This window comes from Eleutherodactylus coqui, chromosome 4 (assembly GCF_035609145.1).
Source record: "Eleutherodactylus coqui strain aEleCoq1 chromosome 4, aEleCoq1.hap1, whole genome shotgun sequence".
Taxonomy (NCBI): domain Eukaryota; kingdom Metazoa; phylum Chordata; class Amphibia; order Anura; family Eleutherodactylidae; genus Eleutherodactylus; species Eleutherodactylus coqui.
Window position 1 is genome coordinate 72,436,556 of NC_089840.1, and position 20,189 is coordinate 72,456,744.

A 20,189-nucleotide genomic window follows, 5' to 3' on the forward strand; every position below is an offset into this window, starting at 1 on the left:
TGCTTTTTCTAGTAGATCTTTCCACGCCTCCAAAGAAGCCAACATGGGCGGGGATAAGTTGGGTAAGTGCATATTTTTTGCCATACTTGGGGTGCCCCAGGCCAATGTTTGAGCATGGAGAAGGGGAAGTAGTGGTTTCTGTTTATTTAGTTCTATTTCCAATGTGGGCTAGGCTTTATTTGGGTTATGCTGTGTCCAAGAAGTTAGTTGGCTTAATATAGTAGCTTTTCGATATGTTTCCAAGCTTGGTAGGCCTATTCCTCCTTGGTATCTATTTAGTGATAGGATTGAAAGCGCAATTCTAGGTTTTTTATTCTGCCAAACAAATTTGGAAAGTTGTTTTTGAAATTCTGCAATAGTTTGTTTCGGTACTCGGACCGGAAGGGTACGAAAGTAGTGGAGGATTTTAGGTAGTATTATCATTTTGTACACGACCACTCTCCCCATCCATGACAGAGGACATGTTTTGTATTTTTCCAGTTCTTTTTGTATGTCAGCCAGAAGAGGGAGATAGTTGACTATTGTTAAGTTAGATAGGGGGAAACATAGGTTTATTCCTAAATATGGGATGCTTTTTTCCTTCCATTGGAAAGAGAACTCCTTTTTGATGTCCTGTTTTAGTTTTTCCGTTATGTAAATTCCTAAAATTTGTGATTTCGTAATATTTAATTTGTAAAAGGAAACTTCTGCAAATTTAGTTAGGGTTTGGTATACTTCTCTTAGAGACTTGAGTGGGTTTGTTATTGTTAGCAGAATATCGTCTGCAAACAAACTTATTTTATGCTGTCTATGACCCGCGTTTATGCCTTGTATTTCTAAATTGTTTCTAATATGTTCTGCTAAGGGTTCCATGACTAGTGTGAACAGTAGCGGTGATAAAGGGCAGCCTTGGCGCGTGCCATTGGTGATTGGGAAAGAGTTGGAGAGTGTGCCATCTACTAATATTTTTGCTGATGGAAATGTGTATAGGGCTGATATGGCATTCAGAATGTTTCCTGAAAATCCAAATTTGTTTAGGGTAGAAAAGGCAAATTTCCAGTGAAGGCGATCAAAGGCCTTTTCGGCGTCGAGGGCAACCAATAATGTCGGGGAATGTGTTTGTGTTGTTTTGTGAAGTAGATTTAATATACGTCTTGTTGCATCTGAGGCCTGTCTTCCGCTTGTAAACCCCACTTGGTCAGAGTGTACTAATTCAGGTAAGATTTTCAGGAGTCTATGGGCGATTGTTTTTGAGTAAATTTTTATATCGCAATTTAATAGCAAAATAGGTCTGAAGTTTTCTGGTGAGGTGGGTGTTTTTCCGGGCTTTGGAATAGTCACTATTGTGGCTTCTAACATCTCTGGGGGGAAATATTTTTGTTTGATTCCTTGGTCAAAGGCTCGGGACATATGAAGGGATAACTGTGGATAAAAGATTTTGTAGTAGTCATTAGAAAATCCATCGGGACCAGGGGCTTTTTGGGCTTTCAATGACTTAATGGTGTCATTGATTTCCAATGGTGTAATTGGAGTATTTAGATGTTCTATATGGTTTTTTGTCAGGGTTGGCAGTTTTAATCCTTTCAGGAAGTTGTTTATGTTTTGAGGTGTCGGTTGAGGCATGTTTCTATCGTCTTTTAAATTATACAACTTGATATAATACTGACGAAAGATTTCTGTTATATGAGTAGGGTGTGTGATTTTTGTTTTTGGGTTTTTTGGATCTATGATGTAAGGTATGGAAGTTTTTTGAGGTCTTTTTTTGATTAGTCTAGCAAGCATGTGTGAGGGTTTATTGTTTGACTTGTAAAATGTTGCTTGTGAAGATTTCATTTCCTTGTCAAAGTTATCTAATAAAAGCTTTCTAAGTTTTTGTCGTAGTTCAAAAAGAGTTTTGTGTAGATCCTCAGAGGGAGAGTCTTGCAACTTTTTTTCTATGTTAGAAATTTGCGTAGTAAGCGTGTCTAATTTTTTAGTTTTTTCCCTTTTGTGGTGTGAGCTGATTTTGATTAAAGTGCCTCTTATATATGCCTTGTGGGCATTCCATATGATGATTGGAGATACATCTGGGGTAACGTTATTTTTAAAATATTCCCTGATCTCCGCTTGGATAGTCTTGTGGTAATTTGGGAGTTTCATAAGGAATGTATTGTTTTTCCAATTTCTATTTTTTTCTTGTGTGTGATCTAGTGAGATAGATACTGTAACAGGTGCATCATCTGTCCATTTTATTAGGCCCACTTGGGCATCTGTAAGAGATGGAAGAGCTTTTTTGTTCACTAAGATAAGATCTATCCTTGAGAAGGATTTAAACCTAGAAGAATAGAAGGAGAATTCTTTAGAGGATGCGTTTAAGCATCTGAACGTATCGTACAATGCTTCTTTTTGAAGCCATGGAGACAGGGATGGGGTAGATCTGACGAGCCCTCTTGATGAGTCTAGTATTTTATCTGGCACTGTATTGAAATCGCCACAAATGATTAGGGTACCACCTTTCCTTGTCAATTTGTTTAGAAAGCGTATGGGTGATTTATTTGGTGCGTATAGATTTACCAAAGTGAATAGTTTAGAGTTAAGCGTACCTGTCAAGATAAGGTATCTCCCCGCAGGGTCTATAATTTGTTTTGTTATTTCCGTTTGTAGTGTATCTCTGAACGCTATCAGCGTTCCCGCACGCTTTCTAGATGCACATGCAGAAAATATTTTTGGAAATTTATTGTGCGAGATATTAGGTCCTGTGGAGGCTACGAGGTGGGTCTCCTGAACACACAATACATCTGCGTTGGAAGAAATTGCTTCCTTCCAGAGAGAGGATCTCTTAAATGGAGAATTTAAACCATTTGCATTAATGGAGAGTATTTTGATTGCCATTTTGTTAGTTTTGGTATTTCTTATTAAGATGAGGGAGCACAAATGGACCAACAGTTAAACATAAGAAAACTTAAAGGGGTTGTCTCGCGGCAGCAAGTGGGGTTATACACTTCTGTATGGCCATATTAATGCACTTTGTAATATACATCGTGCATTAAATATGAGCCATACAGAAGTTATTCACTTACCTGCTCCGTTGCTAGCGTCCCCGTCGCCATGGTTCCGTCTAATTTCGGTGTCTTCTTGCCTTTTTAGACGCGCTTGCGCAGATCCGTCTTCTCCCTTCTTCTCCCTTCGGCTCCGCTCGGCAGCATCGGCATTTTGGCTCCGCCCCCTTGTACGCATCATCGCGTAGCTCCGCCCCCGTCACGTGCCGATTCCAGCCAATCAGGAGGCTGGAACCGGCACACATCATGGGGCGGAGCTACGCGATGATGCGTACAAGGGGGCGGAGCCAAAATGCCGATGCTGCCGAGCGGAGCCGAAGGGAGAAGAAGGGAGAAGACGGATCTGCGCAAGCGCGTCTAAAAAGGCAAGAAGACACCGAAATTAGACGGAACCATGGCGACGGGGACGCTAGCAACGGAGCAGGTAAGTGAATAACTTCTGTATGGCTCATATTTAATGCACGATGTATATTACAAAGTGCATTAATATGGCCATACAGAAGTGTATAACCCCACTTGATTTCGCGAGACCACCCCTTTAACTATATAGGTATGAGTTCTATAGCATTAAACAACTTGCTCTCTATAATACTGGATCTAGTTTCAGAATCTTACAATAATTACGAAGAGCAATATTATGCGTATATGCAAATTTAACTACCAAAACTAGTAGATCAGAAATAGTAAGAAAATTAAGAACTAAGGGGTTGTCTCAGGCTAGAGGGCCTGTACAATATTTGTGGGGGGGTGAAAAGTTCGCCTGGGTATTTCAGCCTGGCAGGACCACCAACTTAGGTGAATTTGGCTTCCTCTTGTAGAGTGTCCCTCATTTGTAGGTCGAGTCTTTGGATCTCGTGATATCTTTTTCTCCTGTGGGTAGCTGATGTTGTGGAAGGGGTAGATTTATGCCCCTGGATTTGCATAATTGGAAAGCGTCCTCCGGTTTGAGGATTGCATGGGTTATGTCATCTTTCCTAATCAGGATTTTTGTGGGGAATCCCCATCTGTAAGGTATTTTTTGTTGACGCAGAGCTATGGTGATATGGGAGAATTTTTTCCTTTCTTGCATGGTAGCTTTGGATAAATCTGTGAATAGGCGAATGCCTTCGTATGGTGCAGGTAGCTGATTTGCTTTCCGTACAGCAGACATGAAAGCTTCTTTTGTTTGAAAGAAATGTATCCTTGCGATAATGTCTCTTGGTACAGAGTCAGAGAGATAGCTGGGCTTAGGAAGCCTGTGGGCTCTGTTGACCGCTAGGTCTAGTGCAGATGCGTTAGGAAGCATAGTTGCCATTAGGCGGTTTAGGTAATCCGGAATTTCAGATGTTAATATAGACTCCGGCACTCCTCTAATTTTGATGTTATTCCTTCTATTCCTATCTTCCATGTCTGCTATTTTTGCTTTTAATTGGGAAACTTCATCTACAAGCTCGTAATGTGCATCTATCAATGCGTTATGGGATTGTGAAAATTCTCCCATTTTGTTCTCCGTATGCGAGACTCTGGCGCCTATATCTTCTAATGAGGTTTTTATGGAGGATTTTAGAGAGTGAAAATTTTGTTGCAGTGCGTCACTTAAAGCCATCACCATGTCCTTTATAAATGTTTCAGAGGCTGGTTGTGAAGAAGAGGGCAAAGCAGAAATATACTCTTTAAGAGTTTCATCTTGAAAATCTGCGTTTGTATTGTCCTCTATCCTGGGTTTCTGTTTTTGTGGGCTTGCTGATGGAGAGTGATCTGTATTATGCTGCAGGGGGGCCAGCGCCATTTTGTGGGCAACATGTGGGGCCATGCTGTGTCTTTTCCCTGCGTTGTTATGTTGTATAGGGGCTTTGTGTGTTTCACTCACCGCTTCTTGTAGCAGCTGCTCCGGAGAAGATCTTATCTGTGTCTCTGGTGAAGAGGAATTCTCCCTTCGTCGTCCTGCATTAGACACCGGGGATGTCGGAGCGCTTGCTGCAGCAGCGTGTCGGGTGGCCGGCGCTGAAAAGAAATCATCCAGCCATTTAGGCTGGGAGCGCTGGACTCTTCTGCGGGACATCTCCTGGTGGATATCGGCTTGCAGAGGTGTTTGCCGGTATAATTAGCAGAGGAGAAAGCTTCTTCAGTCGCTTTGGAGCCGCTTTTAGTGGTATGCCTAGCTGAGGTCAGGTATTATGCTGCCATCTTGTGCTCGTCCAGGCCACGCCCCCCGCTGGGGAATATTGATGTGCACCAGGGACCTATGATGCATGTATGTCCTATGTTTTGCAGGTACGTGCGTTTGCACGCCTGTAAAACACGAACGTGTGAACACACCAAAGGGAGCCAATGGTTCTAATAGGAGCGTGTTTTTGGGCACAAAATTGTACGCACATAAACATGCTCGTGTGAATCCACCCTTAGGCTCCGTGGTCAGTGTGACAAATACAAGATCTTAGGATTTTTTTTAAAACATATTGTGACCGAAAATAAAAATAAAAAAATCACATAAAAATTTAAAAAATGTTTAACATAAAATATTTAATTTATATAATAAAATAATCTTAATAGATTTTAAACCTTGGCTTGGGATAATCCTGTAGAATGCTGTTAAATGAATATTGACAAACCTCACATAATGTCAGCACATTGTATATTAATGGTTAAATTGATTTTCAGTTAAATTACCTTTATGACACGTCAATCTCTGGTTTATAGTTACACTGGCAGGGGTCTTGTGCACTATTGATAACAAGAATGAACAGATCGCATATATATTTATATTTATTATAGGGTTATTCCAGGCTATTTGAACAGTAATGACTCATCCCCTGGGTGATGAATGAGTTACGCCACGTGGGACCCCTGTCCATTAGCTGGTCATCTGGCTCACTGTCACTGCAGCAGGTAGGATGTTGTAGGAGTGCCGGCTTTACACCCATTGAAATTGATGGGAGTGTGATATGGAGACTGGTGGGAAGTCAGCTACTTTATTAGTGTGTGTCAGACTTATCTATACTGTCATCCATTTTGTAAAGTTTCTCAGTCCCCCCTGTCTTTTGAATATTTGTATTTAGAAAGCAATTGTCTGGCCTTACCCTTGACAAGAGTGATTGAGCCCCTTCCATTCATCTTGTCCTACTGGCTGTATAGTTTTGAATTAGTATGGGGAAACAAAATTGTTAACTAGTTGTTAAAGGAAAGTCTAAGGAAATTATCCTACTAGAAGCTGGATTCTCACAGACACTCTGGCTCCAGCATTTAAATTAGGGAAAAATATCTTAATAAGGATTATTGGTCACGTGAAGGTCCTAGCTCAATATGAATTATATTTTTGGTATAGAGCAGACTAGCTGAATAAAACGCCTCTAAACTCATTGAGGTGCGGGTCCTGAAACACTCCCAAATAGTGTATCAGCATACCTGCTCATAATTTTCATGTCACGTTTGATATCGCTAAATAGATAAAGTCATGACTGGAAATATGCCCGGCATATATTCCCGATTGGAGGATCTCCTACGGAAATATGGCCGAAATGAGGAATTATGGTTTTTCACAGGTTCAAACACAATTACCCCACTCCTCTTTGAATAACCTCAAAAGGGAAAAGGGGAGGTGTGTTCTGCGGAAACTTTAAAAACTATGGGGTCAGAGAGACCCAGCGTTAGACCATCGCGATGCGCTACGGCGCATGGACTTTCTCGTTTGTTCCCAGTGACTCTGTACAATGAGAACCTTGGGCTGAACATATAAAATCTGGTATCTTTCTTTTATTTGTTCCTTGTTTTATTTTAAGTACTGTCTGTTGTGTATGCCTGTAAACCTTATTTCACCGTAACATCTTTTTCTGTATATTTTTTGTATATATATGAATATTTAGCACTGCTAGTCTTTTTTAGATTAAATCTGCAATTTATTAGTCAAACCTTGTCCGTTTTAAAACGGACCATAACTCTGAAGATTGTGTTAATAATTCATAGTCTGGGTTCCAGCTAACTTGGGAAACAAAAGCTGGTGGTGGCAGCAAGAGTGTTTGGATATTGTAGAGTGCCCCCCTCTCTCTCGTCCTGACAAATTGGTGGCAACAGTGGGATCGATCAGGTCTCCCCCTCTCTCACTGTGACGTGACAGGGAGCACCACACATCTCTACCACTGCCTGCACCTCTTATGATGTAGACTGGATGTGATTTCCTGACCATACGACAAGCAGAAGTGGCAGAGAAGCATGGCGCTCCCATTGATTTCAATGGGAATGAAGCCAGCACTCCTACTTCCTGCAGTGACTGCAGATGACAAAATCCAGCATGCTGCAATGACAGCAGGTCGGAAGATCAGCTGATGGACGGAGGTCCCTAGTGGTAGTCCGCTGTCCATCAACTGCTAATGACCTATCCAGATGATAGAAATACCCCTTTAAACAGTTCTGGATGATCTTTTCTTAGAAGTCGGCTCCTCTATGATTCTTCATAAGAGAAATCTTGAAATTATACACCTCATGCCGTATTACAACAGAGAATAAAATATTAGGGAAAATATGGTTCTCATGGTGGTAACATACAATGCTTACTCCGTGCCTATTTGTATGCATGACCTTAACAGGTGTATCCAAAGTACAATAGACTGAACTGGATGGATACACTAAATATCTTTTTACAGCCTTAGGGTTCAGTCAGACGAGTGGGTTTTTTTTGTGCACCTATGTGCTCGAAGAAACTGCACTCCACACATGTTCAAAATGCGTGTGACCGAAGCTCCGTGCCCATTGCTTTCAATGGGGCCGGCGCTACTGTTGCTCCATTGAAATGCAGGCAACCCCCACCATGAATTCAATGAATGGCTGAGCACTGCCTCTGATTGGCTGAGCACTATGACCAATCACAAGCAGCACTCAGCGGTCATTTAATGAATGGGTGAATGCTGTATTTTCAGAAGGCAGGGATTTCTAAATCCCCAGTCAGGAGAAAGTGCTTCAGAACAGTTCCGGGGAGCCAGCGAGAAGACGCGCCGGAGCCTGACAGCGGCGGAGAGGTGATGTATATATTTTTATTTTTTACAGCAGCTAGAGATGATTTTCAGGGAAGGTCTTATATTTCAAGCCCTTCCTTGAAAATCCATGCGGGGGTCGCCTGCATCGCATTACTTTCAATGGGGCGGCTGCACCGCCGGCTCCATTTAAAGCAATGGGAGAACATCGCGATCCTCTGCCACAGCTGTGGCAGGGGATTCTTTCATTCCCGAGGGGAGTCCCATCATCACTGAACATCTTGTCCTATCTTTTGCAAGTGGAAAGACTTTGCGCCTGTAAAAACGTATATATGAGCACTGCATAGGAAACCAACGGTTCTAATTGATGCGTTTTTTTTGCGCACATAGGTGCACGCAAAAAAATGCTTGCCTGACTTCGCCCTTATATACTATGTGACTATGTAAAGACAGAAAAATAAATTCTAAAACGATATATGACTGTAGCAAATATTAAGGTACTATAGCTGCATATCTGTACTTCTCCTGTGTCAAGCTGAACTTTGCTTTGTTTGCTTGCCTATTATGTGCCTATACTGTACTGTACTGTACTATACTGCGCTATACTGTACTGTACTATTCTATACTGTTGTCATGGAATATAAAGTGTTAAGTTTCAGAATGCAATAAGTGTATGTTTCTTACCTTGTATTGGACTATTGACCCTTAAATAGAAGACTAAAACCTATGCTTTGTAGTGCTGGTAACTAGGATTTTAAGATAAGAAGTCAACAGACAAATTAAATAAGGCTAAGCTATGTTAACAGAGAAGACACACAACTATAGCAGAAATATTGTCTAATGCAACAGCAATATCCTGACTTAGGTAATTTCTATGTCTGAGACGGGCCTTAAGAGCTTTGAGACTATTTGGTAGATGTCAAAAGGTCTTGTGATCAATAAGTATTTTCACCTTTGTAACAGTAAGCTACGTAACACTAATCTTTGTACCAAGCAACATTTGGATACGCCCTCGTCTTTCTGTATAAGAGTTGGCAATGTTCATAATAAAGTAGAATTTCCTTGAGATTCTCACTGGAGAAATGTCTTGACATATCATGGAGTAATTTCATTCTATTGATAGATAATTGCTAGCAAATCTCCTCATCACGGGCTTCCATAGCTACCAATTTGGCACCTGGCAACGAGGTCATCAGATCGGTACCGGTGTGGTCCGATAACACTATTATACTGTACTATACTATACTGTACTATGCTTTTGACTACCAAACTGGCTGCCTTATTTTATTCTCTGTGATAAATGTAAGATTAAATAAAGATAATTTATTGCATTACATGTATTATATCTTGAATTTACATGAATTCCTTATTTATAGGTCATAAGATTCATAAACTACAAAAGGTGCTGTCAGATTTTAAAGTGTACCTCCAGTGTGAAATGAACACTAAAATGTGCATTCAGTGAGGGCAGCCCATGGCAGGTTTATAAGGGGTTTCAGGGACTTAAATACTGATGAGTTATTAGGATGGGTTACTGATTCCGTATCAATGGGAGTCTGACTTCTGGCACTCCTTCTGATGAACTGTTTGAAAGGGCTGCGGTGGCTCTTGGGCAAGCGCTCTTCAGTATATAGTAGTGTTCAAAAAAAATGGCAGACCAACATCATTAAGGAGTTGTTCACACAGGTGTATGGACATTTTGGTCGTGCAAATGCTTGCGCATGTTTGCACAACCAAAAATTGCTTGCACAAGCATTTTTCAGCCACTCTGGCATATTTCTGTGTGCGCAAACATGAAGTGCATTTGATTTTGTGCGTATTAGCGCAGCGAATATGCGGATTTTCTGAAATCAACCCATTGAAATTGAGCATATTACACTCAAAAGGTTTGCGCATGTAATATGCTACGCAAATACGCTTGTGTGAAAGAGCCCTAGCCTGATAAATCACTGTTTTTAGTAAAAGTGATATTTCTAAAGAGCCAGTAATTTATTTGTAAGTGTAGTAAAGTAATGGAAAAAAACTAAGCCCACAACTAGGAGCTGCGTGCCGCTCATTCTGAATAACTTTATCATTAAATGAAAGGGGAGTTTTCAAAATCATAGCAGTGAGGGGAAAAGTTGGTGAAGTCATTAATTTTGTGGTAGAACAGATATGAATTTTGGCCCTTATTTAAGGTAGGGGGTGGAAAATGTTTCAGATGTTGGTTATGGAGCATTTTCTACTGAAATATTGGTGAATATGGGTCGTTCCAGACATTGTTCTGATAAAGGACGTACTTTGATTAAAAAGTTGATTGAAGAGGGAAAAACATACAGAGAAGTGCAGCAAATTATAGGTTGCTTATCTAAAATGATCTCAAATGGCGTAAAGTGGCAACCCAAACCTGAAGGACACAGAAGGAAGCGAGGAACTAGTGTTCAATTGGGTTGAAGAATAGCCAAAATGGCAAAGATTCAGCCAATGACCACCTGCAGAAAGATCAGAGAAGATCTGACCTTACCAGTGAGTACTGCTACAAGCAAAAGATCATTAAGTGAAGCCAAGTTACCACCAAGAACTCCCCACAAAGTCTGTTTGTAGAAAAAGACATGCTCTGAATAGCTTAAATTAATTTGCAAAGGAACACATTGATTGGTCGAAAGAGAAATGGCACAACATTTTGTAGACTGATGAAAGCAAAATTGTTTTTATTGGGTCTAATGGCCGCATATAGTATATCAGACGACCCCCCAAGGACCGAATTGAAGCCACAGTACGCTGTGAAGACAGTGAAACCTGGTGGTGCAAAATCATGATGTGGGGATGTTTCTCATACCGCGGTGTTGGGCCTATTTTTATTGCATACGAAGGACTGTAGAACAGTTTGAACATACCTAGATACTGGAAGAGATCAGGTTGCCCTATGCTGAAGAAGAAAGATAGTTCATCAATATTTTAGTCCCCAAAAATGCCTTTAATCATTTTTAGGAAACCTATAGGAACCAAAAGGCCTCTCTGTTCACACTCTTACAGTTCTGGCATAGCGTACAGTATGGACTCTAGAAGGTCCTGCATATTTGTAAAATGAAGAGACATTCAGGGATGTGCTGAGGGTTTATTGACCAACTGACCACCATAGTCTTACATAATGATATCCGTATTTATAACAGCAGGGAGAATTTATTAATAATAAATGCTGTCACCGTGCACCACCACTGCCCCACCCATCTGCTGAGGCCGCGGTGAGACGGGTGATGGGCTGGGTGGAGACCAGGCCATACTTCTAGTAGATGTTTGGGGCCACCTGGCGTCCTGTCCTTTGCTGGGGCTACTTTTCTCTAAGAGGCATACTGACTTGCGCTATGGCCGCTTATCTCAGCAGTCGCAACAGAAGTCAGAACATTGGGTAGCGTAAAACATCTGCTTGTAGCCTGGCCAACCAGAGTACACAGACTGTGGCGTCTTACCAGGACCTTCAGTGTCCCGATACAAGTGGCACAATGACATCACTCTTATGTCACCAAAGGAAGACTTCAGCAAGTGAAAAAGAAAAGAATGTACATTTATAGCAACTGGTAGAAAAAGTCCCAAATGTGCAATTTAAGGTCCTTCCCTGATTAAGTACAATGTTAAAAAAAAACAACTTCATTCCGGTTTCCATGTTTTTTTGATGCAAAAAGTCCTGCAGTTCAGTATTTACTTTCCATAAAAACAGTAAAGTTCCTAGGGCAGAGGCACACTGGTGTGTCTGTGAGCATTTTTGCATGCACAAAATTTGCACTGGTAATATGCAGAGAATAGAACCCGCTGATTTCCACAGCATGCTCTACTTTTGTGCCCCAAAGATCACCATAAAAGTCTAGGGGGGAAGGATGTGCAAATGCACATGCAATACACAACGGGATATGCAATTCCACGAGAAAAAGAACACAACTTGAACTCATTAGGCTAAATAGCTATTTCTCACTGAAAAAGGCCCGAAAATAAAATATAATCTTTATTAATTTAAAGGATAAAAAACCCCTCTAGATTCCGGGGGTAATTGAGACCCGAAACAGACACAAAGAGACAAACACACAAAAAACCTATGGGAATTTAAGCAATTGGCTTAGATACATCAATTCATACCGACCTCATTGGTTTTAGAGGTAGGTAATACTGTGAGGGCGTAAAATGAATTAGTGAAAGCGGTGGCCGTTTCCTGTGAAAGGGGGCCAGAAAGGTGGTCACTAAATAATTAGCTTGTGGTTATTATCCACTGGTGGAAACGTGCGCGTTATGTTAGAGGGCCTCGTTCACACCAGGATATATTGCCACTCCACAGTATTAAGTAAGGGGTGTTGATACTCAGCAATCCATTACACAAAAAAATATTATTATATTCATATCCAATTGTGACAACAATGCCCTGTGTCCATATGTCACAATTGCTACAATTGCTATTCCGATAGGGGCAACGGTCCGTCAAGACCCAAAAATGTGATATAATCCCAACCTATGTTGGGTCTGACAGCGATCTAAATGTTTTAATAAAAAGCTGGACTAAAGTGGTGTTGACAATTCCTTATGCCAATTATATCAGAAGGAGTCAACAACGTTTATAGTATAAATAGTACACGACAGACATACACTTGATTCATGTGTGTGTCAAACGCTGTAGTCTAATAACGACTAAAGCCAACAGAAGTCGTCCGTAATCGTCGACGCGTTTCTGCAGCACGGGTAAAATAAATTTACCGCTGCTTCATCAGGACGAAATTGAGACAATTTATTAAATTATACTAGATTTGTTGTTGTTGATCAATCTGTGTAGTGTGCATCAAAACTGCACAGATCTGATTTTGTATGCTGATGCCTGATAGCTGATGCTGAATACACTTAAGACGCTGCTGCAAGGACTAGTTTAGTGTAGTATTGATGGACACACGGGCAAGCACATTATAATGCCGTCCGGGTAATAGCCGCTAAACTGAGTTGATATAGCTGAATAAATTCTGGCCTGCGACACTTATATTGAATGAGTGCGTTATTTGATAATTATATAACGAACTTTTTTCAAAGTGTCGGCTGGTTAATTGTATAGGAGTCTGATGATTGACTTCCAGACACAATAAAGAGCCAAAAAGAGTCAGTTTAGAATTGTGTTAGTAAACACCCAACCACGGCTAAACTACACAGATCTGATTTTGTATGCTGATGCCTGACAGCTGATGCTCAATACACTTAAGACGCTGCTGCAAGGACTAGTTTAGTGTAGTATTGATATACACATGGGCAAGCACATTATAATGCCGTCCGGGTAATAGCCGCTGAACTGAGTTGATATAGCTGAAAAAATTCTGGCCTGCGACACTTATATTGAATGAGTGCGTTATTGAATGATTATATAACGAACTTTTTTCAAAGTGTCGGCTGGTTAATTGTATAGGAGTCTGATGATTGACTTCCAGACACAGTAAAGAGCCAAAAAGAGTCAGTTTAGAATTGTGTTAGTAAACACCCAACCACGGCTAAACTACAGCGCGGTCCAAGGTAGTGACCGCTGGCTAAACTACACAACTTGCCCCTGTGAGACAGCACTTCAGTTTGACAGACCTGGTAACTGTCTGAAACTGGTCTGTTCTTATAGGGCTAGCTCCTCCTAGTGGGAGGGAGATACCCTGTGTTTCCAATTGGGCAAGAGACTCATGGGAGGTCCAGAATGACATGTCCATTATGGGGAGGAGGACGCATGGTTTGTTGCTAAGCAACACCTAGTTGATTCGTAAAAATATATATATATATACACGTCAGGCCGCTTGACGCGTCGCCACATGCTGTGTGCGTTGCTAGGCAGCCGAACGGCTTAGGGGTGAGGCCGCAGCGTGTGGAGTGATGACGCTGCGGCGCTAGCTCCGCCCCCTATGTACATCGCTACCAACGCTGCTCGTTGCTCAGCTACCGATCGGCCTACCAGCAGAGCTGCAGCGTCTGACGTGATGCCGTTGAGCGCAAGCTCCGCCCCCTCCGTGTGACGTGACTGTCACTTAGGGAATTCCTCAATACAGAGGCGTTCCAGTACAACACATTGTTCATTCATTATTGACAGAGGTAAGGTATGAGAAGGCGTGGCTAACAGGTCACAGAAAAAACTGACAGCCACCGTTTGTTAACTACTAAGGACAAACAAAACAATATGCATTATGATGCAGCTCAACACATTATTTGGATCCCCAGCATGAAGTGTTGTGGGACCTACTATATAGATATTATTTGGTATAATAAAGCACTGCAGTGGGATATAGATTGCGTAGAAATTATCGAAGACACTCTGCATACATTGTTTATTTATTGTTGTCGAATTACAGTTAGAAACAACCTTATTGGAAGGCATTAAAACCTTTTTTTTTTTTTTTTTATTTTTTTTTTTACCACATGGCTACCTCAAAAAATGTCTGCCCATAAGTGTTATTGTTGAACATATGGTTATAAGAAAATGCTGGACCAGCATGAACGTGCTTTATAGGTAGATCATGGAATTACGATAAATCAGCCCCTTGGGAAAGATCTATAGATTTAGGGTACCATATGATTGAATAGAAAATTGTCCAATTTACTAAGTCAAATGACGTAGCTATCTCCTAGTGTGATGATAGTAGACAGGGACAAGAACGGTTCAGTATATTTTTGAAACAAGAAAGAAGAGGGATTAAAGCACCTGAGTAGTGGGGGTGCATCACAGATAACCCGAGGTCAGAATTCTTAAATAAACGGAACAAATGACAAATTTTCGTTAAGACCCTTGGGTGCCAAACAATCCAATTTGTCAATCCAAAAGGCCTCTTTTTGGAGGAGTCTTCGATTCATGTCGCCTTTTCGGCCGTTGTCCCGTACTATTTCAATGCCTCTGAATACAACCGATTCAAGGTGATCAGGATGGCATTCACGCATGTGAGTGGAAAGACTTGTGACTTCGTTTCTGTCTATATTTCCCAAGTGGGCCAGTGTACGTCTACGCAACTGTTGGATAGTCTTTCCCACATAGTCTTTTGGGCACGGACAGGTTGCCAGATACACCACATAGGATGATCGACAATTTATAAAGTCGCGGATAGAAAAAATCTGCACAGTACTTGCGCTTTGAAAAGTTTTTGTTTTTTCCATTACCGGGCAAGCCTTGCAACCGTGGCACCGAAAAAAGCCCACCATCTTGCTTGTTGTGAGCCAGGTTGGGGGAGCGGATGGTCTTGTATAATGACTCCGCATAAGGCGGTCCTTAAGACTCCTACCCCTTCTATAGGTGATCGCGGGGTACAGATGTAACGAATCGACTAGGTCAGGGTCTTCACGTAAGATGTCCCAGTATTTGGAAATAATTTTTCTAACCCTGGGAGCCTCGTCGTCGTAGGTACCAATAAGACGTATGAGGTTTACCCCCTCCATCTTATTTCTCCCTTTTAATAATTCTGTTCTCGTTCTAGTGGTTGCTCCCTGGCGTGCCTTTTCCAAAACCTCCTGGGGGTAACCCCTATTCAGGAACCTACGCGTGAGATCGTTGGATTTCTCATGACAGTCTTCTTCACTGGAGCAGTTACGTTTGACACGGATGTATTGACCTTTTGGAATACCATCTTTTAACGATCTCGGGTGGTGACTATCATAGTGCAGAAAATTATTGGTGGATGTAGATTTTCTGAAAAGTGTTGTGGAAATGAGCCCTGATTCAGTCTTTGAAATTTTGAGGTCCAAAAAGGTTATGGATTGTTCCTGGACTTCCGAAGTCAAAAACAGGCCCAGGGAATTTTTGTTAAGTACACTGACAAATTCAAGAAACTGAACCTCCGTCCCGGTCCACAGAATGAAAATATCATCGATATAACGGATCCACATATCGATGTATTGGGTCCATATGATGGTGGCCTCATTAAAGACGTACTTTTCCTCCCACCAGCCCAGGTAAAGACACGCGTAATGGGGCGCACAAGGGCTCCCCATCGCGGTCCCCCTGAGCTGGTGGAAGTACTTTCGGTCGAACACAAAATAATTGTGTTCCAAAATAAACTGTAAAAGTTCTAGAACCATCTTGTTGTGATCAAGAAAATGTCTGCCCCTTTGTTGTAGATAGAAATTAATGGCTGTTAGACCGCCTTCATGTGGAATAGAGGTATAGAGCGCCTCTACATCAAGGCTAGCCAGAAGTGTGGTATCAGAAACATGTAGGTCTGCCAAAGCCATGCCCTGCAAATGCAAAAAGTACAGTAAAATTCACCAGGAAGCATGCAAAAAAGCCTAATTCATTCCGCAAAAATGCAGTCATGAGGCACAAACAAAAACACCTACGCCAACATGAAGCTGCTACTAACCATTTGCAATTCAATTTTAGATTCAGGGTTTCCTAGGGGCTTTCTCTTTCTGCCATTTTACAATGGTACTATCTGCTGGCCAGAGCCAGTACTGCAGTATGTGACATGCCACAGAGGCCCCCGACAACAGAACGGCCGGCAATATACAGTAAGAATACCCCGCCGGATGTCTTCCGACATCGGAGCTGTACAGGCTTCAATCAGAATGTTGGAAGACGTTAGACAGTGGATTGGAAAGGGTTAACCCCTTAGTGACCACCCCATAGTGTTTTTACGGCCTGCCTAAGTGGGCTTTAATCCTCAGGGACGTAAAAACATGCCTTCTCTGGGGATTAAAGCCCTGCGGGCTGAGGCCGTGACAGCTCCACGCTGTCTGTTCCCGAAGGTAGCCAACATCCTGGAGCTGTCATGGAGGGCCGAGGGAAGTTCCCCCCGGTCATGCGAATGGCGCTATCCAATGGATTCCACAGAAGTGTGAGCTCAGTGTTATTCAGATTGCTACCTGTAATACGTAATTTACAAGAAGCCCCGGGAACGCTCGCCTTCCTGCAGTTCTAAGAGCAGCTTGTTGAGCATCTTCTCTGTGAGACCGCTGCACCTCAGCAAGATTACGAAGCCTCACAGAGCGCCACTTTTTACACCCAATCCCTGCTGCTAAGGTCAAGAAATACCCCCCCAAAAAGTGTCGGGTTTGCAGCAAACATGGTAGGAGGATACCCGGTTTTACTGCCCCATGTAAAACCAGGCATACCACACAGTTTACATTATTAGTTTTATCTAAGATTTAGGGAATGTCAAAAAGGATGGAGGGGGGGGGATTATTTTTAGAGAGTCTATATTTTTTTTGCACAAGTGAATAATTGGGCCTGGGATTCATTCAGTTGTGCCCTGAAATCCAATGGGTGTTCCCTCCATTACAGGCCTAGCCATGTGTCCAGTAAGTAGGTTGGGGCTACAATGGGTATGTAACACCCCAGAGGGGTGACCCTGGGCACCTGGCTAACATGAAGAGCTGTGAGGAATAAGTGCTGTCTTGTCACGGTGGCATTTACCAGGCTCTGGTCCCTGAGGGATGACACGTAGCCAAGGCCAGAGCAGGATCGCAACCTAGCTTCAACACGCCTTTGCCCGGGAGTGCCAGGTGAGAATGTAGGAAATGGATTTTGAGTGACATGTTGCAAGTGCAACCCAATCGATGGTACTTTTCTAGAAGTTTATTCACAATCTCAACGCAGTTGCCAGCTCTTTGATTTCCCGGGAAGCCATGCACAACATCTTTAAATGCCTCCCATGCTGCTGTCTCATGACCCTGAAGAACTTGCTCAAAGTTTTTATCTTTAAGAAGATGACGAATCTGCGGGCCAAGGAAGGTGCCTTCTTTAATTTTAGCATCACAGAGCTGTGGAAATTGCCTTTTGAGGTACTGAAAAGCTTCTCTGCCCTGGTTCACTCCCTTTACAAAGTTCTTCATGAGTCCAAGTTTGATGTGTAGAGGGGGCAAAATAATTTTGTTTCTTTCTACAATAGGATTATGCTGGACATTTTTCTCTCCGGAGCAGAGATTTTCCCTTGGGGGCCAGACTTTTATCATGCAGTGAGGAGACCTATCCCAACTCTCCCACTGTCACTCATCTAACCTTGTGGATCTGAATAAAGGTACATATATTTAATTTACATGGGCTACATCTCAGAGCCAATAGCTAACTCAACGTTTTCAATGTCATTTTCCTCTTTTCCATGATGAAATGATTAAGAAATACCTATTTTTAAGTCGGAAAGATTTTCATTGTTGACCAGTGTAATCATTTTGTGTAAAAGGTCCCTTAGTTTCTTATCAGATACAGGCTTGCCTATTATGTATACACATGTTCATAAGTACGTCATTGAATTTCAAGGAAGTTAGAATAAACCTGAACCATCTGTACATACATACAATAAGCATTGTTCTTCTGCATGCAAGAACACAATCTGGAAGTGATCTGGACAGTGGCTTCATGAGGAAGTACTTCATAACATCTGCAAGGCCATGAAGAGATTATTGAAACAGGTTAGAAAACTCTGGTTTAGGAATAAGCTCTGGGGTAAAACATACCCAAACCATTAAAGCGAACCCCTGGTCCTGGACAAACAAAGTTGGCAGCACCACTTTTCTTACTACCTGATGCACATTGTGCATTAGTATGCATTATTAGTCCAAGACACTACCCACTGCTTTGATTGGCCAGTGCTGCTCATGTCAGTAGCACTGGCCAGTCAGAGCAGCATGTAGTGTCTTAGACTACTGATGCATACTAATGCACAATGTGCATCAGGTAGTCAGAGAAGCGGTGCGGCTATCCTTGTTTGTCTGGGGGGGGGGGGGCTTGCTTTAAGCAAATTATTAACTTAGTATTAACCCCTTGAGTGGCGGGTTTCTTACCACCCTGTCAGACCCACCAGGGCAGGTTCTTTAAATGGTCTAATCATTTAATTTCAACTAATTTTGAGGTCGCGTTCCAAGAGCCATAACATTTTCATTTTTCCATTGACACGGCCATATGAGGGCTTGTTTTTTGCGGGACAAGTTGTACTTTTTAATGGCAACATTTTTAGGTATATATAATGTATTGCATAACTTTTGTAAAACAATTTGTAGAGAGATTAGGGAAAAAAAAATTCTGCCACTTGTTTTTTGGATTTCATTTTTACGGCGTTCAGCGTGCAGAATAAATAATGCGATAACGTTATTCTCTGAGTCGCATGTTTCCGGCAATACCAAGTTTATACAGGTTTTTATGTTTTGCTATTTTTGTATATTTAACCCCTTAGTGACGAAGCCTGTTTGCGCCTTAGTGACGGAGCCAAATTTTGGAAATCTGACATGCGTCGTTCAACGTAGCATAACTCCGTAAAGGCTTTACATATCCAAGTGATTCTGACATTGTTTTTTCGCTACATGTTGTACTTCATTTAGGTTGTAAAAAGAGACCGATATCATTTGTGTTTATTTATTAAAAGTACCAATATTGGAAAAATTTTGAAAAAATTGTCATTTTTTCACATTTTCAACCGTAATATCTCAAATATGTCCAAACATACTGTACAAATTTTTGATAAGATATGTATTTCCATCTGTTTACTTTATTCTGAATGCACACTTGAAAAACTTTTGTGTTTTTTTTAACCATTTAGAGGACGTACAAATTTAACATTACTTTTCAGCATTTTGAGGAGCACTTTGTTTTCCTGCACCAAGCCAAGTTTGCAAAGGCTCATAAGTGTCAAAATAATAGATACCCCCACAAATGACCCCATTTTAAAAACTACACCCCTTAATGTATTCATTGAGGGGTGTCATGAGTATTTTGACCCCACCAGTTTTTTTCAGGAATTAAATTAGAGGAGAAAAAATAAAATGTCATATTTTTACAAATATGTCATTTTCAAGACATATTTTTTTCCTATAGAGCCCATGAAAATGAGGATTTTCACCCCAAAATGGATACCCCCGTTTCTTCCGTGTTCAGGATGCACAACGGGGCCCAAAACGAAAGGAGTAGTCGGTGGCTTTCAGAACATAGATTTTCCTTGAAGGCGTTTTAGGCCCCATAGCACATTTGTAGAGCTCTTGAGCGGCCAAAACCAAAGAGATTCCCCACAAGTGACCCCATTTTGAAAACTAGACCCCTTAACAAATTTATCTAGGGGTGTACTGCCCATTTTGACCCCACAGTTTTTGAATGAATTGAAGCAAAGCAAAAGGAAAAAATGTGATTTTCGTTTTTTTGGCAATTCTGTCATTTTAAAAACTGGGTTTTTTTGTACAGTACACACATGAATGAAGACTTGCACCACAAAATGGATACCCCTGTTTCTCCTGTGTTCAGAGACATACCCATTGTGGTCCTAATCTTTTGTCTGGA